Here is a 12,182-nt window from a genome sequence, read left to right as displayed (position 1 = left end):
AAGGATATCAAAGCACTTTGCAGCTGTTAACACAAATGTTTCTGCTTATTCTTGTATTCTCCCAAGCGCTTAGTACGGTGCTCTGCACATAATAAGTGCTCAATAAATATGATTGAATGAACAAATGAAGAAATGAGGAATAGCAAATGGGAGTCTTTCTGGGATGATGAACAGGGTGCAATTTCCAATGATACATAAATATGCATCACACTGTAGGCTGGAAATTTGCTTCCCAACAGCACTTGTCCTTAGTGAAAACTCTCTGATGAATAAAAATCAGGAAAGCTTGAAGCAAAAATTAAAGGGAACTGCTGATTGTTACGGCCTGGTGAGACCACTTAAGAGCAGCCTAACAAACAGAAGTCAACTGGAAACAATGCAAATTCAACTTCATCACTCACAGTCTCCATTATCTGATATACCAGGGCCCCAAGTTAATAGAAAAAACTCTGTTTCCAGAACAGACTGACCCCTCCCTTAAAAAAAATTATCAAGGGAATTTGCCATAAGCAAAGGAATTTTCTCTCAGTAAACTCTGACTGGATACATAGCCACATAAGATGACAGTGCCACTTGTATAACGTGTTGAGAATTTCTTGCCCTAGAACAAATCAGGCATTACTTACAAAGATATAATTATATGAAAAATAATGGAAAATGTTCAACCAGGAAAACGCTCAACAGTTCAGAATCTTGCTGCTGGATTAGGGCAGCCTATCTGACCTTTGGAGAGAAAAGGCCAAATATAAACTTCTGAATTTATACTGGTGAAGCATCGTGGCAAATTAAGTAGACATGAGCAGCTACCACTTTCGTTTTCCTTTTTTGGGAATTTCAGAATGCACGGCATTCCACTTCATGTCCTATTTTTAATTCGGCATGAGGGAAAACCGGAAAATGAAAAAAAGTCTTAGTATCGTCAAACAAAACTGACCCCTGGGAATTTGGAAAAAGTATTTTCAGATATGGAAATAAACTCTTGCCACTTGATTCTTCCTTAAAAATCTCAGTAAATCTGAATGATACTCTTCCAAGTGGTGAGGACTGACAGATGCTAATCAAGACTGTAAGCTTGTTGTGGGCAGGGAATGTGTCTCCCGAGCGCTTAGTACAGTGCTCCGCACACAGTAAGTGCTCAGTAAATATGATTGAATGAATTGTCACTCAGTTGCTCTGCCAGCCCTCCATAGGAGAGTTCTGTTCAGAAAAAGGGGTAGCATAGGGAAGCAGCATTGCCTAATGGAAAGAAAACAGAAATGAATGTCAGGAGACCCAAGTTCTAGCCCTAGCTCTGTTTGCCTGCTGTGTGACCTTGGGGAAGTCACTTCACTTCTCAGTGCCTCAGTCTCCTCATCTGTAAAGGTGGGGGGGATAAAATACCTCTTCTCCCTCCATCTTAGACTGCGATCCCCATGTGGGACAAGGACTGTGTTCAACCAGATTATTTTACTTGCACATGGTTCAAGGTGCTTAAATAAATACCATGATTATTTAACTATATATTGTCAAGGAAGAAAAATGAGTGGCAGCTTCCAGGTTGGCTTTTTTGTTCCTCTGAAAATCTCACATCTTGTTGTTCTATGTTATGAGCTAAAATGATACTGGATTTGAGTGTATGCACTGTTATGCTATTTAAGCGCTTACTATGTTCCAGGCACTGTACTAAGTACTGGGGTAGAAACAAGGTAATCAGGTTGGCCACAGTCCATGTTCCACATGTCCCCACCTTACAGATGAGGCACAGAGAAGTTATGTGACTTACCCAAGGTCACACAGCAGTTGTGGTGAAACCAGGATTAGAACCCAGGTCCACTGATTCCCAGGCCTGTGCTTTATTCACCTGACAATGTCATATTGAAGACAGTTCAGAGGACTCTCTCTAGAACTTAGCCAATGGTTGGCAAAGAGTTTCCCCTCTGTGGCTTGATTCCTAACCACGTTCTTCCTGGAGCTGACTGTTAATCCTCAGGGCCATGCTGATTCATCCAAACTACCCTGGTTTGCTAGCACGTCTTCTCATGTGCGCTTCAGGCAATCTAGGAGTTTCTGGATGATGGGTCTCAGGTTGTTGAGCTGGAAAAGTTTCCATGTGGACAGAAGTATATTTTGATTATGAGTTTCAGGTTTCTTGCTGCAAACTTGAGCATGACTGCATAAATAGAAAGAAATCAGATTTTGATTCAGCTCTGCTTCCTTGTTTAGGAAGATAGAAGTACTTATTAAAATTTTAAGGCTCTCATTCTGAGGATAAAGTGCCCCAAAAAGCAAATGGAGTTGGGGCAAATGGAGTCGACCCAAAAAGGAATCATGCAGAAGAACTGTGGAAGCCCTGGCAAGGAAACGGGCAGCAAAGGAAGTGGAGTGGGCATGAAATTTGAGAGCAACTCTTACTGGTGGAAAAAATACTTAGATAAATTTCCTGCTCACAACAAGCTTACAGTCTAGAGGGGGAGACCGACATTAATGTAAATAAATACATTGTTGATGTGTACATAAGTCACAGAAAAAAAAAACCCTTCTGATCTGCCCTAAATCCATCTTGTTGCATTTTGAGTCCATTTCCAATAGCTTTGGTCTCCAAGGAGATAGAGAATAGCTGATAGGGTCCTTCCCAGAACTGGGACTTGAACCATGTTACTCACTTTTAGCATCTCGAAGTGAGTGATTAACTTAAGTTTGTCGTAATTATCCAACATTTATGGAGCACCCACAGCATATAGAGAGCTAGCGAGGACAAACAGGGGGGCAGGATGCAAGGGAGCTACAGTTTATTCCTGTTGGTGTCTGAAAAAGAGCCTCCTTATTTCCAAATATTTAAGGAATCTGAATGAGCAGGAAGTGATAAAACTCTGTTTATCCAAAGAAAGGTCACAAAAGCTATAAACCTCAACCCCAATTTCAGAAGACCCTAGGTGGTGAGGGTAAGGTGGTCTTTGTCCTGCTCCTGTCTTGGCTTCTCTGGGTTCTGCCACGCAACTTGGGTAGTAAATTGTTGGGATTGTCAAAGGGTCCTGAGACGGAAGAGGGAGAATTTATTGGAGGAAAGTGACACTCTACGGAATTGCTATCCTGCTCTTTGACGTCACCAGGAGTCAACTGTGTCTGTGTCTGTCCTGCCACGCTGATGCAGGTGGCAGCTTTTAATTTTGAGTGCTAGAGTGAAAAGTGGGTAGCGATTTTAGGAGTGACTGGGAGGAACAGACTTCTCTGCTGGTAGGCCAGAAGTCCACCATTTTGGATATTTTCAGGTCTGGTAGGAAACCATCAGGTCTTGTCTTTGAGCTAGTCTAGGAGTCCTGCTCGAAAAAGCTGAGGAGACGGTTTCCCCTGCTGTCCCTGTGAAATGGGCACGTACGGATAGATAGGCTATCTGCAATCCCCATTACTGCATCCACACTGCAATTAAAAGAGGGAGGCCCTGGAAGGAACAAGTCCAAAGTAAGCTTTTCAATGGTGAAAAGATCATGGGACAAGGAGTCAGAAGACCTGGGTTCTATATTCAGCTCTGTCATTGGCCCGCTGTGTGACCTTGGGCAACTCACTTAACCTCTCTGGACTTCAGGTTCCTCACCTGTAAACTGGGGATAAGATAGTTTTTGAACTGATTATCTTGTACCTACCAATCCTTTGGGTGCATCGTGGAGGACTAATGGGGAAATAGTTGTCAAACTTGATTCGAGAGACCTTTCGGAAGCACTTTTGTACTGGCAAACTCCTAAGCAAACACCTCAAAAACATGATCCTTAATGAGAGGGCTACATTTAAATGCAGTTGCAATTTATAAGATTTGTTTGCATTTTTGTTAACATATTTTCCTCATTACTCATGTCCAGCTTGTTCCATTGTTTATTTTTCATGGATTGTTTCCAGAGAATGGAAGGCAAACTCAATGGAAACCGAGTTAGAATCATATTACCATGTCGTTGTTTTTGTTGGTTTTTTTTCACAAAGCCTCCTTTGATATTGATTGAAAACTAGCGAATTGGAAGCTCCCTGAAAGAAATGGAGCATACAGCATAATGAACCATGTGTGAGCAATGTGAGATTATTAGGGTATGAAGTGAACCTGAGACAACTGATGGTATAGGCCAGCAGGGAGGAAGAGTAATATAAATCAATTAAGATTGGAAAAATTAATGGTCAAAAGAAAAAACACTGACCAGAAAACAAAAGTGCTGCTTTTGTCGTAATTTTGTGGTTCTTCTCATCAACGCCACCCCGTTAGCAACCCATTTCCTCCCATTCTCCTTCCCCCCTCCTCACCCCCGCCCCTCACTATTAAATATAAAGCAAATCCATTTTTCCTTCCTCCCAGGACTACAAAATCAACCCCTCAGCCTTCTCTAGGTCCTGGGTGCTCTAGTGGGGTCATGAGGTCCTCAGTAATGAATCCATTATGGATTTTACAACGATGTTTTTTATTATTATTGACAATTTAAATAATTAGGGTATAAAGCACATACCAGGTGCCAAAGCAATCAATCGTATTTATCGAGTGCTTACAGTGTGGACCATTGTGCTAAGCACTTGAGCACTGTACTAAGTTCTGGGGTAGATACACGATAATCAGATCAAAAACTATTTTATCCCCATTTTACAAATGAGGAACCTGAAGTCCAGAGAGGTTAAGTGACTTGTCCAAGGTCACACAGAGGGCCAGTGACAGAGATAGATTTAGAATCCAGGTCTCCTGACTTTCATCCCCAGGCTCTTTTCTCTTTTCTTTTCTCTTTTCCCTATAACACAAATGAAAAGCTCACTTTGGACTTCTACCTTCCAGGGCCTCCCCTTTTTGAAGAAGTTGTCCCTAGTCCTGGTGGTCCTTTAGATGGGAAACTGACACAACACCTATGCTTGTTTCCTCAGGGAGAGTCTGCTCTTGAACAGGAAAGCTTGTTTCCAGAAATCTCCCTATTGGTGGCTGTCTTCTCTACCTTCTCAGATCCTGCCAGCTTCTTGTCCGCTTCTTGGTTCTTCCTTTTTATCTGCTTCTTTGACCTGCCAAGCTCTATTTGGGACAGAGTCCTATTATTCCTTTTACGTGCGGCTTAGAGGAAAAGGAAGGGACTAGCAGCCAGGAGACCTGAATTCTAGTCCCAGCTCTTGTCTGCTGTGTGACCTTGGGCATAGTCATTTAACCTCTTTGGGCCTCAGTTTCCTCATCTGTAAAATGGGAGGATAAGGTACCTGCCCTCTTTACCTCTCAGATTCCTGTGGAACAAGGACTGTGACTGATCTGATTACCTTGTTTCCACCCCAGAGTTAACTGTAGTGCTTGGCTTATAATACATGTTTTCTAAACACCATTATCATCATTATTATTACTATATCAATAATTTAAAATGGTCAAGAACTGCAAGACAGGATATTTCTTACTTGAATGTACCCGTGCAAAGGTTCTCAAGCCAGATACTTTCACCATATTTTGCAGGTTTCTCATCATTTTATAAAAATTCTGAGTGCCCGTGAAAGGTGTTGTCATCTTAGCATCCAGAAGGGGTTCTGGCAAATAGTCAATTTAGGTTCTTGAGAAATTGGCATGAAACGAAAGCAGATTTCTAATTTATCCTCAGCTCTCTAATCATGCCTACTAAAGTACATATTATTTGGTATCCATGTTACTAATTAGAAAGTAAGAAGACAAAACATCAGTCCTTTCTTTTGCCCTTAAGCAGGATAATCTAATTCTTACATAGAAGAGCCAAAATGGCCTTGCACCCTTTCTAATAGATCTGAAGGGTTCTCGTGTTTTGTCTTGGATTGACTCAGTTAATCAATGGCATTCATTGAGTACTTACTGTGTGCACAGCACTGTATTAAGCTTTTAGGAGAGTACAACTGACTATGTAAGTAGTCACGATCCCTGCCATCATGGAATCTAGTGGTTTGAATGAAGCAGCATGTCCTAACAATAATAATTACGGTATTAATTAAGCACTTACTATGTGCCAGGCACTGTACTAAGCACTGGGGTGGATACAAGCAAATCAGGTTGGACACAGGCCCTGTTCCACGTGGGGCTCGTAGTCTCAAATCCCCATTTTACAGATGAGGTAACTTGAGGCATAGAAAAGTGAAGTGACTTGTCCAAGATCACACCTAGAACCCATGACCTTCTGACTCGCAGGCCCCTGCTCTATCCTCTAAACCAGTGGTGGAAGTCAAAAGGACATGGGTTCTAATCCCAGCTCTGCCACTTGTCTGCTGTGTGACTTTGGACAAGTCGCTTGACTTTTCTGTGCCTGATACCTCATCTGTAAAATGGAGATGAAGACTCAGAACCTTATGTGGGACAGGAGCTGTGTTCAACCTGATTACCTTGTATCTACCTCAGTATTTAGTTCAGTTTAAGCACTTAACAAATAGCATAAAAAATGAAATACTTTTTTTAGGCTATTTAAGTGCTTTCTATGCAGTAGGCACTGTAGTAAGCACTGGGGTAGATCTTGTGATAACCAGGTTGGACACAGTCCGTGTCCGACATGGGGCTCACAAATCTTAATCCTCTTCTTATAAATGAAGTAACTGCACCACAGACAAGTGTAGTGATTTGCCAGCAAAGTGGTGGAGCCGGGATTAGAACCCAGGTCTTCTGATTCCCAGGCCTGTGCCATTTCCATTAAGCCACTCTGCTTCTCAGCGAGTGAGGTGGATCCTGACAAACCACTCTCATGCTTGTCAGAGATGATGTTTTCACTGGAAATTTATGTGGCTTCTCCTCCATGATCTTTTGGACACATTTCCAACATGGTGGAACTCCTGCTGAAGTCTAACCCGCCAAAATGAACTTTCCATTCCCTGCCCAGTCCCCCTGTGTCTCAAATTCCTCAAGTGCAAAATGTGGGTAGTAATACTGACCTCACAGGGCACCTGAGGTCATTAAGCAATAAGGGCTGTTTACCCTTTAGAAAAATGGTCAGGGAAGCAATTTATAAGTGCAAAGCCCAATTACGATGTGGGCTGATGCTCTGTCATTTTTTAAGCAAAGATCTCATTATGGGTGTCTGGCCTATAGTCTCTGTAAAAGTGCAAATCCATTTCTCTGGTTTCTGAAGCACTTTTTTCTTGAAGTGTCCATCTTCTGCAAAGCTTTGGTAAGTACAATCAATTTAAATTTGGCAAGAGTGCTTTATTTTCCCTTTAGATTTTTTTCAGGATACTATTACTCTCAGAATCAAGCAACACCTTTGGTTCTTGAGCAGAAAGAAACGTTTTTATAAAAATATATGCTACAGCTGTTTGGGGGAGCTAATATTTTGCACTTAAGTCACCTTTCATCTACAGATCTTATAGCACTTCATAAACATTAATTAAACCGGGTAGGCAAAGTATTATTAACCCTATTTACAAAGGAAGAAACAGACACCAAATGGTTCCTTGAATTGCTTGAGGCTGTAAAGTCAGTCCTTGAGCTGCAATTACAATTTATTTTCCTGCATAGAAGTCCCCTCAGTGAGTAAAGTTGTCTTTGAAAGTTACCTTGGGAGGTGGGTTGAGGTGAACATTGACTATATAGCACACTTTAATATGACGTGTTATTGTAGTATTAATGGCAATGAAATTAATATACATAATTAGCTACAGGTCTTAGTGAACTCGGGATATAAACTGCTTGTTGGGAAGGGATTGGGTAGGAGGAGAACTACCTAGGGCAGCAGGATTGGAGGAAGAGTTTACCAATCCCAATGCCTTGACGGTATTTTATTTATAGAAAAACAAGTTGGTCACACTCAATCAAGCAATCAAACAATGGTATTTATTGAGCGCTTACTATGTGCAGAGTGGTGTACTGAGTGCTTCCCTTCAACTCGACTTCCCTCTGGAATTACTTGGGGAACAGAGGCTTCAAGGATGCATTTTTCTTACAGAAATTTGGATTGACCATTTGTTCTTGTTCCATTTCACTAGTTCTGGTGGTTCTTGAAAAATTCAATGTTGACAAGTGAATTCTTGTCTCCAAACGATTGCCTGGGTTGCATTTTAATTGGAACTGAGTGCAGGAGAGACCAGTGGTAGGATCCAATCTGATTCAATACCTGTTCTTCCTCCTATTTAGACTGTACATCCCTTGTGGGACAAGAACTGTGCCCAGTGTGATTATCTTGTATCTACTCCAGTGCTTAGTACAATACTTGGCACATAGTGTGTGCTTAACAGATATTACTATTATTATTCACACAAAGCAACCTTACTGCCAATTTGTCTGCCGATTTGTCTAATTTCTTCCTATGCATTCTTTCCCCGTGCTTAGTACAGTGCTCTGCGCAAAGTAAGTGCTTAGTAAATACTATTACTACTACTACTACTATTTTGTAAGGGTTTGCTGTCTACTAGTCAGGACACTGCCCGCTTAAAGTGCAACAGACACACTTCTCTTATGAACCTATACATAGTGGAGGAGGCAGGCCAAATTATAGCATTTTTTTCCTACCAACTTCCCATTTAGAGTGATTACTGCATTCCAAAATGGGGTTCTGAGACCCCCCAGACACTAAACTCTACTTTTTACTCTTCAGGAAGAGAACGACTAAAACCCTCGTGGAGAGCTTTGTTTTAGCACATCAAGGATATCCCGTCATCCGGGCTGGGAATGGGTCTCCTTCCCTTCCCCTTCTACCTCCAACACACTGTAGCACCCTTTCTATTTTCTGCTGCTGGTTGGCATTCACCCTGTGATCTCTGAATTTTTTTCACGTCTCCTGCAAGCTTCTGGATCTGGCTTTTCTCCTCTCTCCAAAAAGCCCTGTTTTGAGATTTCCCTCCAAGGCCCCAACAACTGCCCACAGTCACCAGGGGGAAGGCGGGGGTTCCACCTTCTCCTCCTCACCCTCTGAGCCCTCCAGCATTCTGGATCAGGAATTTCTGCACCCTTCTCCCAAACTCCACTGTCTTCAGATCTGGGGCTTTCTGCCTCCCCGTCACCCCTCCAATCAATGCCCCACAGCTTAGCGGCTCTCTTTCCCTGCTGCCCAGGTATGGCGATAGCATTTAGGGTAGAAAATGGTGGGAGTAGTCAAATTGTTCAAATAAACAGATCCGGGGTTATGTGATTGAGGCTGGTGAACCAGGGAATACCATGTCACAAAAGGATGAAACAGCTCCAAAGATATTTCTGACTCACAGAAACTATTATTTAAAGCAAAAATCTGCTCTTCCTAGGGTGGTAGGTGGTGACCCTGGAATTCTATTTCCCTTGCATGCTCAGAAATCATTTAATGAAGGTTCTTCATGCAATGGGAGGTGGCATTTTCAGATAAATCTGTTCACTGAAACCAGCAGGAGAGAGACAGCTCCCTTCCCAAAGGCTCAGAAAGATAAGAGTTTGCAGACAGTAAAAAAAATAATCAATTTCAAGTCCCTAGCAGTCCATTAAACATTTGAGTCTCAAATACAAATGTAAATTTTGTAAATACAAATCGATAGTCCACTGCCTAGTGCAAATTTTCTTAATAATTTTGGCAAACACTGTTGACTATTGACTATTCAAAACAAATGGTTAATAGACACTGTCACCTCAGGATAAAACCCAACTCTAAACCCTGACTGCTCTGACTTTTTGGGTTTCTATTAGATGCATCTACCAGAATTTTCCTTGGCCTGTACATAATTGCTCAACTTTGGGCCACACAGAGAACTAAGCGAGACATTTCAGTACGGCATTTCTCTGTGAAGGAGTGCAACTGCCCTTTTGCTTTGAGCATCAAGAAATGTCACAGGGCCAAATGTGTGTTACCTAGAGATAGCAGACTCCTTAGAAGAATTCAGAAGCACTCAGCTTTGTACTGTGCCTTCCACCTTTTAGGGAGGATTAATTTGCAATAATCAGTGACTTGAAATGCCTCACAGACATTGACAAAATGACAGTTTCCTGAAAGATCATGTAGGTGAGAAACACTGGGTTGTAGAAACCTTCATATACATACAATACTAAATTTAAGCGATGCATGTTTGTTAGAGAATGACTATAATACCATGGGCAATGTACACCATGGGTCACAAGCGCGTCTTCAATTGATCTGATCATTTCATCACAGGTTTTTGTAGGCCATCATCTTGTTGCAATAATGGTATTTATTAAACCTTCATCTTGTTACAATAATAATGGTATTTGTTAAACCCTTTACTATGTATCAAGTACTGTGTTAAGAACCAGAACCGATAACAGTAAAGTCAGACTCTGTCCCTCTTCCACATGGGGCTCACAGTCTAAGGGGGTGGGAGAACTGGCATTGAATCCCCATTTTACAGTTGAGGAAACTAAGGCACAGAGAAGTCAAGTGACTTGCTCATAGTCACACAACAGGCAAGGTCATTGAAACCGGTCTCTCCTTTATCCCAGTCCCATGTTCCTTCTGCTAGGGCATGGGCATGCAGAGTTAGACTTTCTATCACAGGTGCACGCATATACGATCCGAGGCTGATAACCACAGGCATGGTCAGAAGTATAAACACAAGCACAGCACTCAAAGATGGAGGTGCACATGTGTGGGAGGGGATGGTCAGAGTAGCTTGGGGGGTGGGGGGGTGATCACACAGAGGAGAAGAGGGAAAGGTTGCTGAAATGTGAATGAGAAGGGGAAACAAAGGGAGGAATGGGGGGGTTATTGAGCTTGGGGCTGGCAGACAGATAGGCGTGACCAGGGTTATTGAAACTCAGGGAAAGTGAGCAGGGATGAGGTTACGGGAGAGTTGGGAGAAATGGGGCGCCTTGGCCACAGTCCCAAGCCTGCTCCTGGAGGAAGTGGAATTGAGGATGCAGAAATGGCGGCCTGGTAAGCGGTCATAGGGAAGACTGTAACTGGCTCCCTCAGAGCCACTGTGATCTCAGCTGTGCCCCCTCCAAACCCAGGCCCACAGCAGGTGGGAGAACAGCATCTTGGGGGATGGGGAAGGTCTCCTCATCTCCCTTCCCCCATCCAAGCCTTCCTAGTCAGTCACAGCATGAGAGCGGCCTGCAAACCAATCACAATTCTTTGTGATGACCCAGACAGCCACTCTCTCCTCTTTTATATATATATATGTATATATATAGATGATGCTAATAAACCTGTTGTCTTGGTTACTGAGCACTCTATTTTTTTACTCATGTTATTACACAGTGAAAAAAAATCACAGTTCTTCTTAGGATTTAATCTCAGCAGCCTAATCTAATTCAGGTCTTTCTCCCTTCCTCTATATTTTATTTCCAGCTCATATTCTCCAGGCCTTCCCTGGAGAGTCTTTATTAGACAGCATTTTGCAAAATGCTCTGATGGGATTTTCTCCCATGCAGCTTGTTCAGTCTGGAAAATAAAAAAGAAGCATACCAACTCGCATTATACAGGAACTCCTCAAGTGAATTTTCAGAGCTTTGAAAAGTGTGGCATGGACAATATTGAGATTATTGTTTGTTTTCTAGTTACATTTACTAAACATACTACGCAAAAAGCCCCTCAGGGGGTTCCCTCATATTTATTTGACTGCTCCTGTGATGCTGCTTCATGATGTTCATTCAGTCGCATTTACTGAATGCTTACTGTGTGCAGCATGCAATACGAAGCGCTGGGGCGAGTAAAATATAACAGTTAGTAGACACCTTCCCCTGCCCACAACAAGCTTACTGTCTAGACATTGTTATGTACTTGTGGCTGTTTTTCTGTCCCACATATTTGCGAAGACTGTCCCTGGCTTTGTTGAGCTTAATACAGTGCTTGCTACATAGTAAACACTTAACAAATACCACAATAATAATAATAATTATTATTATTGCTTCCACTCATTGGAAGTAGAAGGGAAACCTGCTTTTTTCAAGAAATTTTCTGACAGAATAATCAGTTCATTGGGGTTTTTTTTCCTGATACAATACAGACGCAGCTGTTTTGACATCTCAGTCAAGAGCAAAGTGACTTTTAAAGGAACTGCTTCAGCAACATTTGCTGCGTTTGTTTCTGAAGTGTAGAAGCCTCTTTACAGGTGTCCCCTGCACTTTCTCTTCCCATAAATTTATCTTTCAGGCCATTATACTCAAGGACATTATACCGCTCAGGCACAGGAAGCAAGATAGCCTTTCTCTATTCACTGGTGACCTTAAAGAAGCCTTTACCAATTTTAGTTTAAACAGCAGTCTGCTGCAAGCCACTGTCGGAAAAATCTATATAACAGTTGTTTGGACATCCTCTCCTTATAATCCTCAAACCCTGGAT

General features: G+C 42.1%; 1 long non-coding RNA gene across 1 annotated transcript in view; it reads right to left on the bottom strand.

The window, feature by feature from the left end:
• The window catches only part of LOC119940588, a 50,827-nt gene that overhangs the window by 34,156 nt on the left and 4,489 nt on the right, over window positions 1-12,182 (bottom strand). The window lies entirely within an intron of this gene.

This window comes from Tachyglossus aculeatus, chromosome 19, assembly GCF_015852505.1.
Source record: "Tachyglossus aculeatus isolate mTacAcu1 chromosome 19, mTacAcu1.pri, whole genome shotgun sequence".
NCBI lineage: Eukaryota > Metazoa > Chordata > Mammalia > Monotremata > Tachyglossidae > Tachyglossus > Tachyglossus aculeatus.
The sequence above is the reverse complement of the archived record's forward strand: the minus strand, read 5'-3'. Positions and strand labels throughout refer to the sequence as shown.